Raw genomic sequence first — 14,921 nt, forward strand, 5'->3', positions numbered from 1 at the left:
GTGAATAGGCAGGAGGCCCTGGAAACAGAGTTCAAAGCACAGAACTGTGCTGGTAGCACAGGGACACAGGGAACAAGATGATTAGAAAGAAAGAACACCCACCTGCCTCAGTCAGGGGTCAAAAATAATAGTACTTGAAGCTGAAAGGTGTAACAAACAGTGGCTGGATAAAACTGCTCTACACATGAGTGAGTGCTTCCCAAAGGATTTTATGATCCCACTGCAGTACACGAAGTGGAAATTGCCAAAGTACATAAAGCTAGCAAGGAAACATTACCATTCAATATAAGTTTATTCTTCCCACACAAACAGATTGGCAAGGTATTCAAGACAGTCAACTGTTGCTTAGTATACTGGAGTAACACATCAATATTCCTTCTATAGAGGTGTCTAGGACTGGCAGTAAGTATAATACCTAAGTAGCAAAAACTATCCGATGTCAATTTCAAGGGAAAGCCCCCCCCCCCCCCACCCACCCACTCTTGGCGAAGCCCAGGAGAAATTGGCAAGACTTCTGATTTATGTATATTCAAGTGAAATCCAAAGAATGGCCCATATTATGCAAAACTTTCCAACAATGCCAGTAGAGATTGAGCAGGAGAAGACATATGTACCACTAAATCATCGGCAAAGGCTGATATCTTAAGTTCAAAATTACCCAATTTTACACCCGTAATCTCTGGATTGCTAAGGATCTCTCTAATCAAGGGATCCAATGTCAATGCAAATAACAACAAAGATAATGGACACCCCTGCCAGGTTCCCCTAAGGATCACATTAACAGAGACCCTAGCTGTGGGTGCTTGATATAAGGTCCAAACCGCCTGTTGAAACAAACCTTCAACGTTATAGTTGCATAAAACTACAAACAAAAATCCCCAGTTTACCCTATCAAATGCTTTCTCAGCATCAAAGCTGATAAGCAATTTTGGGTTGTTAGTGTGATAAACATGTTCCAAGGTAGCTAAAATAGTACAAATATTCTTAACAGCCTGTCTACCCCATAGAAACCCCACTTGGGGATCTGCCATAATGGAAGGGAGCACCTGGACAAGGCAGTTTGACAATATGGTAGCAAACAATTTCACCTCATAACTAAATCAACGCACATAATATAAACAACTATTCAAATACCAAATTTCCTTTATTAAATCTTTCAATACACAGAATAAATTAAAATATATTGAGCTACTGGTATATGCCCATCCACTCACACACATCAAACACATCCACCTCTCTCACCTCTCCCCAATATTCTCAGTAATCATATACAAGTGATAAACATTAACCTTCTCATAGGTATAACACAATATGCCACATGGGGCCAGCTTCATATATATCTAGCTTTGAACTCAAATTACCACCGTTCATCTTTTGTTGATATTACATAAGTCTAATAATTAGGTAACTTCTAGCTCCAAATGTTCCATCAATCAAATCTTTGAGGAGCGAGCGGCTGCAGAAAACCGCCCACCCTCAATCTTAATTGAAAAATAACTTGCATCAAGTGGAACAAATCCTCCCACAAAAAGCATGATGGACTTGATCACCACAACAGCTGCACATTAAAGTATTCCAAACCGTTGTATACAAGGAACATCTCCTTCGGCGTGGAAACACTGGCATCCATGAAGTCACATTCCAGGTGTGCTTGTAAAATCTCTTGACCACAGCGATACTTCATCCAATACACTGGAAATAATAACCCAAGTCTCTGAAAGACGCTAGTGTTGGTAAGGACCGTGATGGACTGGCAAAAGTACATGTGAGAATGGAGTGGATATAGCACCGTTCACAGAAGAGAGTGTGTATGAACAACTTAAAAATCTAAAGGTGGACAAAGCAGTGGGACCAGACGGGATCCACCCCAGGATATTGAGGGAGCTCAGAGAGGTTCTGGCGGGTCCTCTTAAAGATTTGTTTAATAAATCCTTGGAAACGGGACAGGTCCTGTGGGATTGGAGAACGGCGGAGGTGGTCCCTCTTCACAAAAGTGGTGATAGGGAAGAAGCCGGAAACTACAGGCCGGTAAGCCTCACTTCAATTATTGGAAAAGTAATGGAAGCGATGCTGAAGAAAAGGATAGTGAATTTCCTAGAAGCAAATAAGCTGCAAGATCTGAGACAACATGGTTTCACCAAAGGGAAATCATGCCAAACGAATCTCATTTAATTCTTTGACTGGGTGACCAGAGAATTAAATCAAGGACGTGCTATGGACGTAATCTACTTAGATTTCAGCAAAGATTTTGACACAGTTCCCCACAGAAGGCTATTGAATAAACTAGGCAGGCTAAAGATAGAACCCGAAGTGGTGAACTGGATTAGGAACTGGTTAACGGGCAGACGCCAGAGGGTGGTGGTAAATGGAGTTCGCTCAGAGGAGGGAAAGGTGAGTAGTGGAGTGCCTCAGGGATCAGTGCTGGGGCCGATTCTATTCAATATATTTGTGATTGACATTGCCGAAGGGTTACAAGGTAAAGTTTGCCTTTTTGCGGATGACACCAGGGCCGTGCCTAGGGTCTCTGGCGCCCCCCTGCAGCCTATCAGTTGGCGCCCCCCCCTGCAGACTATCAGTTGGCGGCGGCGGCGGCGCCCCCCCCCCCCCCCCCCCCCCGTGAAAATGATCGCTCACCACTTGCCACACTGACAGGAATTGTCAGCAATATTCTTAGAAACAAATTGCTATACATTGCAAAATAAGATGGCAGATGTAAATTCTCAAAGTGGACATATTCCAAACACTAAAATGAAAATAAAATGATTTTTTTTCTACCTTTGTTGTCTGGTGACTTTCTTTTTCTGATCATGCTGGCCCAGTATCTGATTCTGCTGCTATCTGTCCTCTTAACTCCGTTTCCAGGGCTTCCTTTCCATTTATTTCTTTCCTTTCCTCCTTTCTTCTTCATTTCTGGTCCTCAGCTTCTGCCTATTTTCTTCATCCATGTGCAGTTTTTCTCCTCTCTTCCTTTTCCCTCATTTCATCTCCTTCATCTCTCTTCCCTCCCCTCTATGTCCAGCAATTTCTCCTCTCTCCCTGAGCCCTGCCCTCCCAATCCATGCCCATCCATGCTCCTCTGTCCCCTGCCCCCTCCATTCATCCCTTTCCAGCAATTCCCCTCTCTCCCTGAGCTCTGCCCTCCCAATTCATGCCCATCCATGCTCCTCTGTCACCTGCCCCCTCCATTCATCCCTATCCAGCAATTCCCCTCTCTCCCTGAGCCCTGCCCTGCAATCCATATCCATCCATGCCCATCTGTCCCCTCCATTCATCCCTATCCAGCAATTCCCCTCTCCCTGCCCTCCCAATCCATGCCCATCCATGCTCCTCTGTCCCCTGCCCCCTCCATTCATCCTTTTCCAGCAATTCCCCTCTCTCCCTGAGCCCTGCCCTCCCAATCCATGCCCATCCATGCTCCTCTGTCCCCTGCCCCCTCCATTCATCCCTATCCAGCAATTCCCCTCTCTCCCTGAGCCCTGCCCTGCAATCCATATCCATCCATGACCATCTGTCCCCTCCATTCATCCCTATCCAGCAATTCCCCTCTCCCTGCCCTCCCAATCCATGCTCATCCATGCTCCTCTGTCCCCTGCCCCCTCCATTCATCCCTTTCCAGCAATTCCCCTCTCTCCCTGAGCCCTACCCTCCCAATCCATGCCCATCCATGCTCCTCTGTCCCCTGCCCCCTCCATTCATCCTTTTCCAGCAATTCCCCTCTCTCCCTGAGCCCTGCCCTCCCAATCCATGCCCATCCATGCTCCTCTGTTCCCTGCCCCCTCCATTCATCCCTTTCCAGCAATTCCCCTCTCTCCCTGCCCTCCCAATCCATGCCCATCCATGCTCCTCTGTCCCCTGCCCCCTCCATTCATCCTTTTCCAGCAATTCCCCTCTCTCCCTTCCATGACCCCCCTCACATCCATGCTCCTCTCTCTCCCATGTCCCAGCCTGGCCCGCCCTCTTCTCCCCCCCCCCCTTTGCATCCATGCCCCCCCCTTCGCATCCTTGCTGTCATGTTTCCCCTGCCCTCCCGCTCCCATTGTTCAACTGCCCACCCTCTTCTCTCCCCCCAACATCCCTTTTCTTTTTTTTTTCTTTTTAAATTTACCTCCGTGGCGGTGGTTCCGGCAGCGCAGCGTCAGGGAAGGAGGCGGCGCTCCCGACGTCTAGCCTTCCCTTCGCTGTGTTCCGCCTTCTTCTGACGTCATCCTTGATGTCAGAAGAAGGCGGAACACAGCGAAGGGAAGGCTAGAGACGTCGGGAGCGCCGCCTCCTTCCCTGATGCTGCGCTGCCGGAACCGCCGCCACGGAGGTAAATTTACAAAGAAAAAAAAAGAAAAGGGATGTTGGGGGAGGGTGAGCGAGGTGAGCATGGTGCGGCGGCGCCCCCCAGAGGGAAGCGCCCCCCTGCCATGCTTACCTCGCTTACCGGGTTAGCACGGCCCTGGATGACACCAAGATTTGCAACAGAGTGGACACCCCGGAGGGAGTGGAAAACATGAAAAAAGATCTGCGGAAGCTAGAAGAATGGTCTAACGTTTGGCAATTAAAATTCAATGCGAAGAAATGCAAAGTGATGCATTTAGGGAGTAGAAATCGAAGGGAGACGTATGTGTTAGGCAGGGAGAGTTTGATAGGTATGGATGGGGAGAGGGATCTTGGGGTGATAGTATCTGAGGACCTGAAGGCGACGAAACAGTGTGACAAAGCAGTGGCCATAGCTAAAAGATTGCTAGGCTGTATAGAGAAAGGTGTGACCAGCAGAAGAAAAGAGGTTTTAATACCCCTGTATAAGACGTTGGTGAGGCCCCCACCTGGAGTATTGTGTTCAGTTTTGGAGGCCGTATCTTGCGAAGGATGTTAAAAAACTGGAAGCGGTGCAAAGAAAAGCTACGAGAATGGTATGGGATTTGCGTTACAAGACGTATGAGGAGAGACTTGTTGACCTGAACATGTATACCCTGGAGGAAAGGAGAAACAGGGGTGATATGATACAGACGTTCAAATATTTGAAAGGTATTAATCCGCAAATGAACCTTTTCTGGAGAGGGGAAGGCGGTAAAACTAGAGGACATGAAATGAGATTGAAGGGGGGCAGACTCAAGAAAAATGTCAGGAAGTATTTCTTCACGGAGAGACTGGTGGATGCTTGGAATGCCCTCCCACGGGAGGTGGTGGAAATGAAAACGGTAACGGAATTCAAACATGCATGGGATAAACATAAAGGAATCCTGTTCAGAAGGAATGGATCCTCAGCAGCTTAGCCGAGATTGGGTGGCAGAGCCAGTGGTGGGAGGCGGGGCTGGTGGTTGGGAGGCGGGGATAGTGCTGGGCAAACCTATACGGTCTGTGCCGGGGGCTGGTGATTGGCAGGCAGGGAAAATGCTGGGCAGACTTATACGGTCTGTACCAGAGCTGGTGGTGGGAGGCGGGGCTGGTGGTTGGGAGGCGGGGATAGTGCTGGGCAGACTTATACGGTCTGTGCCCTGAAGAGGACAGGTACAAATCAAGGGAGGGTATACACAAAAAGTAGCACATATGAGTTTATCTTGTTGGGCAGACTGGATGGACCGTACAGGTCTTTTTCTGCCGTCATCTACTATGTTACTATGTTACATGAATCATGTTTCGCTCAAATAAGCATCATCAGGGGTCTGCACAAAGAAAATATTTCTTCATCAGAGCTAAACCCCAATATTCTTTCATCACATGTAACAATAAACCTAATTCTTAATTATCTTACCGGCCATACACGGGTCGCTGGGAACTCTCTCACACACAGTTCATTGCTGAACAGCAGAAACGTCACAAACGACGTCCACCCCTGCGTATGAAGCATGTCAGGATCCCTTCTATTTATCCTCCTCAATTTAAAGGACCAGCCACTCAATTTCCCTGCTGAGGCCCTGCGGGGTAATAGTCTGCCATTGAAAAATAATACTCTGTTCTTTCCTTAATAGCATTAAAGAAATATTACCCCCCCCCCCCCCGGGAGCTATAACTGTGTGTAGCACTACAAATCTTAAATCTTGAGGAACATGCCCTGCTTGTAACCAATGTGACATGAGAAGGGCTTCCACACGTTGCAGATGTAGATTACTCAAGTATTGGGCAATATGAGTCTTAACTGTACACACCATCTGCCCAATGTACCACAAGCCGCAAGGGCAAGTGATACCATATATACATTGGGCAGAGTTGCAATCAGTATGCCTCCGTAATTGAAACATATGGCCTCGCTGATGAGGTATCAAAATCTCATTCACCTGCAGCGCATATGGACAGTACACACACTGTCCACAGCTAAAAATGACCCCTCTCACTTCTCTCATGATTGCTGTCAAACTCTCCCCGTCCCCCATGCCGGAAAAGTCTCTCTCCCAAATTCTGACCTCTGGTAAACGCAAACATCGTCATGTTTTGAAACTATGGATGTATAGACAGTATTGACCACCGTTTCTTAACCATTTGTACCACTGATGCAGATGACTGGGTATATGGCAACACATGTCAAATGCGCTGAAGCTTTGGATGTTGAATTTAAAGAAAAACATTCCCGTTGTACATTAAATGCACATTTAGCCGCCCTCCGTAGCACTCTAGGAGGATACCCCCACTGTTGGAAACAAGCTAACATATGCCTCGCTTGTTCTTGGAATTCATCTCACGAACTACACAATCTACGTATCCGCAGGAACTGGCAACCCGGTATGCTATTTTTAAGACTTTGAGGGTGATGGCTACGATAATGCAGAATAGCATTACGATCAGTAGGCTTACGGTATGACCGTGTAGTCAACGGGGTAATATTCATTGAGTGAACTCTGTGGATCAGAATATTTTCTTTGAACGTCATATTGGTGGGTCGAATGTTAACTTATGCTGGACCGGTCATCAGTTCACTAGATGGTCATACCGTAAGCCCACCAATCCCCAAAACTCTCTGCACCGAGCTTGTAATGGGTCCAGTCACTTTACATTGCCCTAAATCCCCTTCCCCGCCCAGTAACCAGTTAACTAATAGACAAAGGAAAACTAATCCCATCCCCAAATCTATAAAATCCTCCACCTTGTATTGGCGCACTAAAAGTCCCTTGGAGAGTCCACATTTCAAATACTCACGTAGTAAACAGCCAATGGAGAAGAAATTTAAAAAATGTAGATATTCAACCTGCTGAGGTGATTGGCCCAAGAAAGTTCTGGGTCCAATGCTGATATAGTGATGTAGCGACAATCTCAATATCCGCTGGAGTCTATTTCCGCAGAGGTCATACCATTTTTTTTATTTATTTTATTGCATTTGTATCCCACATTTTCCCACCTATTTACGGGCTCAGTGTGGCTTACAGTACATTGTGAATGATGGAAATACAATCCAGCTTATAATCGAACGAGAAAAACGCCCAAGTTCCGACCTAAATCGGGAGATGGGCGTTTATCTCACAAAAACGAATAACGCGGTATAATCAAAAGCCGAATTTGGGACGCTTTCAACTGCACTCCGTCGCGGATGCGGACAAAGTGGACGGGGGCGTGTTGAAGGCGTGTCGAAGGCGGAACTGGGGCGTGGTTATCACCCGAACAGAGATGGGCGCCCTTCGCCGATAATGGATGCGTTTGTAGCTAGAATTTAGGGCACTTTTCCTGGACCCTGTTTTTTCACGAATAAGGCCCCAAAAAGTGCCCTAAATGACCAGATTACCCCCAGAGGGAATCGGGGATGACCTCCCCTGACTCCCCCAGTGGTCACTAACCCCCTCCCACCACAAAAAAATGATGTTTCACAACTTTTTATTTTCACCCTCAAATGTCATACCCTCCTCCCAGGCAGCAGTATGCAGGTCCCTGGAGCAGTTGTTAGGGGGTGCAGTGGACGTCAGGCAGGTGGACCCAGGCCCATCCCCCCTACCTGTTACAATTGTGCTGCTTAATGCTTATTAGTCGTCCAACCCCCCCAAACCCACTGTACCCACATGTAGGTGCCCCTCTTCACCCCTTAGGGCTATAGTAATGGTGTAGACTTGTGGGCAGTGGGTTTTGAAGGGGATTTGGGGGGCTCAACACACAAGGGAAGGGTGCTATGCACCTGGGAGCTCTTTTACCTTTTTTATTGTTTTTGTAAAAGTGCCCCCTAGGGTGCCCGGTTGGTGTCCTGGCATGTGAGGGGGACCAGTGCACTACGAATCCTGGCCCCTCCCACGAACAAATGCCTTGGATTTATTCGTTTTTGAGCTGGGCACTTTCCTTTTCCATTATCGCTGAAAAGCAAAAACGCCCAGCTCACACATTGGCGAATAAAACATGGGCGTCTATTTTTTATCGATAATACGGTTCGGTCCGCCCCTTCACGGACCCGTTCTCGGAGATTAACGCCCATGGAGATAGGCGTTTCTGTTCCATTATGCCCCTCACTATGTTACAGTACGATTATGGGTTACATTATGAGGAGTTATGGGAAGACAAAGTCAAGTCAAAACAACATTTGGAGCTTAGAAACTATGGGATGTTACAATGGGGAAAAGATAGGGCGATAGAACAATAGCACGAAAACCTTAAGATATAGCAATTTTATATGTGGGTGGAGTATTCGGGGTAAGAGAATTTAGAAGAAAGTGTATTGATGCATTTCTGTTAGTGTGTGTATGGACTTCATGTGTTTTGATCCTTGCAATAAATTTTCTCAAAGAGATAAGTCTTTAATCGTTTGCGGAAGTCGGTTAGTTCGTAGATCGTTTTCAGGTTGCGTGGTAGTGTATTCCAGAGTTGCGTGCTCATATAAGAGAAGGTTGATGCATGCAGTACTTTGTATTTTATGCCTTTGCATAAAATCCAGAAGGCCCCTGCAATATACTTAAACAACCCCCCCCCCCCCCCCCCCCCCCATTATATAGGCTTTGCTACAAGGCAAAGATGAAAAAAAGAAACAGTTTGCACAGCAACAAATAGGCAGGAGAGTTACCTGTCATGGTGGAGAATAGCGGCAATCAAAATGAATGACCTACCTAGGCTTTTTTATTTGAGATACCGATGGGAAGGGGGTTAAATAAGTTGCAAATGGAAATTAGCCAATTTGTCTGGGGACATGAAAGACTGCAAGTCACTAAAGAGGTATGAAACCACAGGAAGGAAGCAGAGGGGGAACTATATTTACTGAATATTAGGTATACTATCTAGCAGTGCAAATGAAGCTTCTGTTAGACTGGGAAATCGGAGGATGACTGCTGTGAGTGAAGATTGAACAGTTCTGGTGGGAGTAAATTTGATCTGGAGTGCCTAATAGTTAATGCAGTGGCCTGAGAAACCGAGGGGATCTGGGCCTGATTCCCACTACAGCTATTGAGGCATACATGGGAAGCAATCGCTTACCCTGGGATTAGTAGTATGGAATGTTGCCACGATTTGGGTTTCTGCCAGGTACCTGTGACCTGGCTGGGCTAGATGGACTATTGGTCTGACCCATTATGGCTACTCTTATGTTCAGCTCCTTGTGACATTGAGCAAGTCACTTAACCCTCCATTGCCCCAGGTACAAAATAAGTACCGGTATATAATATGTAAACCACTTTGATTATAACCACAGAAAGGCAGTATATGAAATTCCGACCCCTTTCCCCCACTATCTATAGTATTTGTAGTGGGTTTCAGGGGGGGGGGGGAAGTGGGTGAGGAAGGTACATAATCCATTTACACAGCACTTATTGAGGGTATGGGGGTGGAGAGACTGTTTAGCTCAGCCTTGAGCAAGGAGGAAGAATAGTTTCTTGGAGGTAGAGGGAGAGGAGTATGAGGGTTGGGGCCGAAAGGGATGATCTAGATTTGCCAGATGGTAGGAGATGAAGGATTTATACCATTCAAAGGCTTATAGGAAGAATATGGGATGTGAGCAGAAGATTTCCTAACAATCCAGCAGGTGCAAGATTTTTTTTTTTTGAGGGTGCAAGGGATATGGCTGGAAGAGAAGGAAGTTCAGAAAGTAGTGGAGAAAATCGAAGGGTTATAGAGTTTGATTCTTTAAAAAAAATTGAAGGGTCTGTACTCTATAACACTGTTTTATGATTACCTGGGAGGAAGGGAATTTGTTAAATTTCTGTATATGCTAGCTTGGGAACAAGGCAGGAGAAGACACCTTGGAAGAGAGATGAAGGAGGATTTTTGAGATGGGAGGTAAATGGTTGATGAGTACTATGATAAAGAAGAATTTTTATTTTATTTTTATTTTTGTTACATTTGTACCCCGCATTTTCCCACTCATGGCAGGCTCAATGCGGCAGAAAACACATAAGATCCCAAAATAGTAAAATGGATTTTATGCTGCTTATCCTAGAAATAAGCAATGGATTTTCCCCAAGTCCATCTTAATAATGGCTTATGGACTTATCTTTTAGGAAATTATTCAAACTTTTTAAAACCCTGCTAAGCCAACCTCTTTACCACAGTCTCTGGCAATTAATTCCAGAGCTTAATTACATGTTGAGTGAAGAAACACTTTTCCCCCATTTATTTTAAATTTACTACTTAGTAGCTTCATTGTATGCCCCCCTAGTCCTAGTATTTTGGAAAGGGTAAACAAGCAATTCACATTTACCTGTTCCACTCGACTCTACTTTTTAGACCTCTATCATATCTCCCCTCAACCATTTCTTCTCCAAACTGAAGAGCCCTAGCTGCTTTAGCCTTTCCTCATAGGGAAGTCGTCCTATCCCCTTTATCATTTTTGTTGCCCTTCTCTGTACCTTTTCTAATTCCCCTACATTCTTTTTAAAGATGCGGTGACCAAAATTGCACACAGTATTTGAGGTGCTATCACACCATTGAGCAATACAAAGGCATTATAATATTCTCATTTTTGTTTTCCATTTCTTTTCTAATAATTCCTAACATTCTATTTGCTTTCTTAGATGCCGCTGCACACTGAGCAGAGGGTTTCAACATATCATCAACAATGACACCTAGATACTTTTCCTAGGTGGTGACTCTAATGCAGAATCTTGCATCACATAGCTATAGTTTGGGTTCCTCTTTCCCATACGTATCACTTTGCACTTGCTCACATTAAATGTCATTTGCCATTTTGATGCCGTCTCATAAGGTAATCTTGCAATTAAACAACTTGAGTAACTTTGCATCAGCAAATTTAATTACCTCACTAGTTATTCCCATCTCTAGCTCAGTTATAAATATGTTAAAAAGCAGCAGTCCCAGCACAGACCCCTGCGGAACCCCACTATCTACCCTTCTCCATTGTGAAAACTGACCATTTAACCCTACTCTCTGTTTTCTATCTTTTAGCCAGCTTTTAATCCACAATAGGACATTACTTCTTATCCCATGACTTTCTAATTTCCTCAGGAGTCTTTTATGGGATACTTTGTCACATGCCTTTTGAAAATCCAGATACATAATATTGACCAGCTCATCTTTATCCAAATGCTTATTTACCCCTTCAAAGAAATGTAGTAGATCGGTGAGGCAAGATGTCCCTCAGCAAAATTCATGTTGATTTTGTCTCATTAATCCATGCTTATGTATATGCTCTGTAATCTTGTTTTTATAAGAGTCTCTACCATTTTGCCTGGCATCAATGTCAAGTTCACTGGTCTATAATTTCCCAGATGACATCTTGAACCCTTTAAAAAAAAATTGGCGTTACATTGGCCATCCTTCACTCTTATGGTGCCATGCTTGATTTTAAAGATAAATTACATATTACTAACACTAGCTGTTCAAGTTCATTTTTTAATTCTGTTGATACTCTGGGAAGTATACCATCCAGTTTAGGTGATTTGCTACTCTTCAGTTTTTCAAATTGCCCTAAAACATCTGCCAGGTTTACTGAGATTTGTTTCAGTTTCTCTGACTCATCAGCATTGAATACAAAGAAAATCCACCAAGGTGGAGGAACACTGGAATCCCACAGGGAACACTAAGATACAAGAAGCCATGACAGAAGCCAGAACCCTGCAAAAAAAAAGTCACCATGGAGCCACGTTCAGGGCATGCCCATAGCAGCCATGTTTACTGATTGACTGCTATGCGCATTGCCTGGAGCTTCCCCTACTGAGCTGCTTGCTGTTTTTGTGAGCAGCCCATTTGCATGTGATTTCTTTTGGGAATTACTCGCTATTTTTACTGAGGTAGAAATAGTGAGCTATTCTTTTTGTCCATTTTTGTGCATCAGCCCCTCAATATCGAAGCTATGGTCTTGTCTTCCCTATGTGCCCCTTTTATCCCTTGGTCATCTAGCAAGCCAACTGATTCTTTTGCCTGTCTTGCTTCTAATATACCTAAAAACGTTTTACTGTATGTTTTTGCCTCCAACGCAATCTTCTTTACAAAGTCTTTCTTTGCCTTCCTTATCAGTGCTTTGCATTTTACTTGCCATTCTTTATGCTTTTTCCTATTATTTTGTCAGATCCTTCTTCCATTTTCTGAAGGATTTTCTTTTATCTCTAATAAGCTTCCTTCACCTTTCTTGTTAACCATGCCGGTTGTCGTTTGGCCTTTCTTCCTGCTTTTTTAGTACATGAACTATATTGGGTCTGAACTTCCAGGATGGTATTTTTTAATAGCATCCACACCTAATGTAAATTTTTAATCTTTGCAGCTACTCCTCAAAGTTTTGTTGTTGTTGTGTGTGTGTGTGTGTGGGGGGGGGGGGGGGTGTGGGGGGTGGGGGGGGGTTGTACTTTTCTCCTCATTTTATCATAGGCTCCTTTTTGAAAGATAAATGCTAACATATTGGATTTCTAGTATGTACTTACTCCAGAGATAGCTGAAATTGAGAAACTAAGAGCAGAGCTCTGTATGGTTCATGCTGCTTATGAAAGTTTATGGAATAATCCCAACCCAAATAAAATTCAAGATGGCTGCTTTGCAGGTCCCAATACTTGGTCTTGACTTTGCTCATCATCTCTTGGGTGTATTTCATATTGTGGGATTTAATGAACTGCAGTTACAGAATGTACACACTCGTATAAGTTTCTCCTTGAGAAATCTGTAGGAGGCATCTCCTCGCAGAGGTTAGAGAAATGGTTAAAGCAGCTGCAGAGATGTCACATACTCCCTTCCACCATCAACTTCACAACAGAGATGGTGTCAAACTTTGTTTTGGCCTCTCTTGATGAGGGGGAAGGATTTGGCTATCTTTATGAATGGATCCAGGTATAGGGAGAAGGAGCGCTTTCATAGAGGATATGCCCTATGGGTTCTCCCAAAACCAGCATGAAATTGAAGAGCACTTTTCCTAAACTCACTCAGTCCATTTTTTTTGTCACTTTTGAGCTATGCAATTTATTTTGTTCATCGAGGCAAGATTAATCTACCATGAGTTTTGGCATAGGAATAAGCTATAATAAATGAATCTTGTCTCGATGAACAAAATGAATTGCATAGCTCAAAAGTGACAAAAAAATGGACTGAATGAGTTTTGGAAAAGTGCTTTTCAATTTTGGTCCAACCCTCATTTTGATCATAGAGATCAAGAGGTAATAATATTGCATCTTGGCAGATTTGTATATTCTCAGAACGTGCATTTGTAGTTATTAATTCATTGACAGATTTATGCTTTTATGGTCAGCTAGACATATCTGGAAGTGCTACAGCACATATGGGACTTGGTAAAAGAACATCCCTTTGGCATTTTCTCAGAGAGTTCAGAGCTCACTACAAACCAGAACTGAGCAAAGAAGCTTATGGAGGTTATGGAGTAGATACACTAGCTACTTTAGCAGCAAGAAAAGGAAGAAAGTGAGAATTTCCAGATCATGTGATCACAGCAGAATCATGGGAGTCCCTTAGTAAGCTGCTCTTCCTGAATGAGGTGCAGAAATAAGATACTGAGTTGTCAACAAGCAGGGGAGTTTCGGTTAAAGGAGAAAGAGTACCTGATGAATATCTGAAGATACAGGATGAGATTTTGATGTGCGGTGGGGGTGGGTGGAAGATGACAACCCTAAGGGGTAGCCCCTGCTTCTTTCAGGAAGGACATGCTACTAGAGAACCAGTGAGTTGGTGGTCACTGGTTTTGACAAGACACAGCAAGGTTGTGGCAGCTAGACACGAGTGACTAGTCCTAGCAGTGGCAGTGAAGAAATGGATCAAGTCCCCTGTGATCTGTATGCAAATTAACCCTACTCCTAAAGCCAATTGGCAGCACTCCATTTAGCACTCCATGTTATCCACAGGAATGTCTATGACAGTGGTTCCCAAACCTGGTCCTGGAGGCACCCCAGCCAGTCAGGTTTTCAGGATACCTACAATGAATATTCATGAGATAGGTTTGCATGCAGTGGAGACAGCACATGCAAATCTCTCTCATAAATATTCATTGAACGGCTGGGGTACCTCCTAGACCAGGTTTGGGAACCACTGCCCTATGTGGTTTATGATTGTTCCCTGAGAACATATGCCATTTTTGCTGCAGTGTCCCTCAAAGGAAATGTCTCCACCCATTTAGAGAAAACATCTATTGCTACCGATATGTAATGGAATCCACCTGGGGCTACTGATAAGGGACCCACAAAATCAATCTGCAGCTTTTACCAGGGGCTTTTAGTTAAAGGGACACAGTCCAAAGAAACTCTTCCCTTTAGGACAGGGATTTCTTTACCCAGTTCGCCAGACACACCTAACCAGTCTGATTTTCAAGATTCTCGCAATGAATATACATTAGATAAATCTGCATGCACAGCTGCCATTGTATGCAAATCTATCTCATGCATGTTCATTGTGGATATCCTGAAATCCGGACTGACTGGGTGTACCCTGCTTTAGATTGATTTTGTGGGTCCCTTATCAGTAGCACCAGGTGGATTCCATTACATATCAGTAGAAATAGATGCTTTCTCTAAATGGGTAGAGACATTTCCTTTGAAATGGCAAATGCTCTCAGGGAACAATCATTAACCACATAGGGATTCCTGTGG

This window comes from Microcaecilia unicolor, chromosome 2, assembly GCF_901765095.1.
Source record: "Microcaecilia unicolor chromosome 2, aMicUni1.1, whole genome shotgun sequence".
Classification (NCBI taxonomy): domain Eukaryota; kingdom Metazoa; phylum Chordata; class Amphibia; order Gymnophiona; family Siphonopidae; genus Microcaecilia; species Microcaecilia unicolor.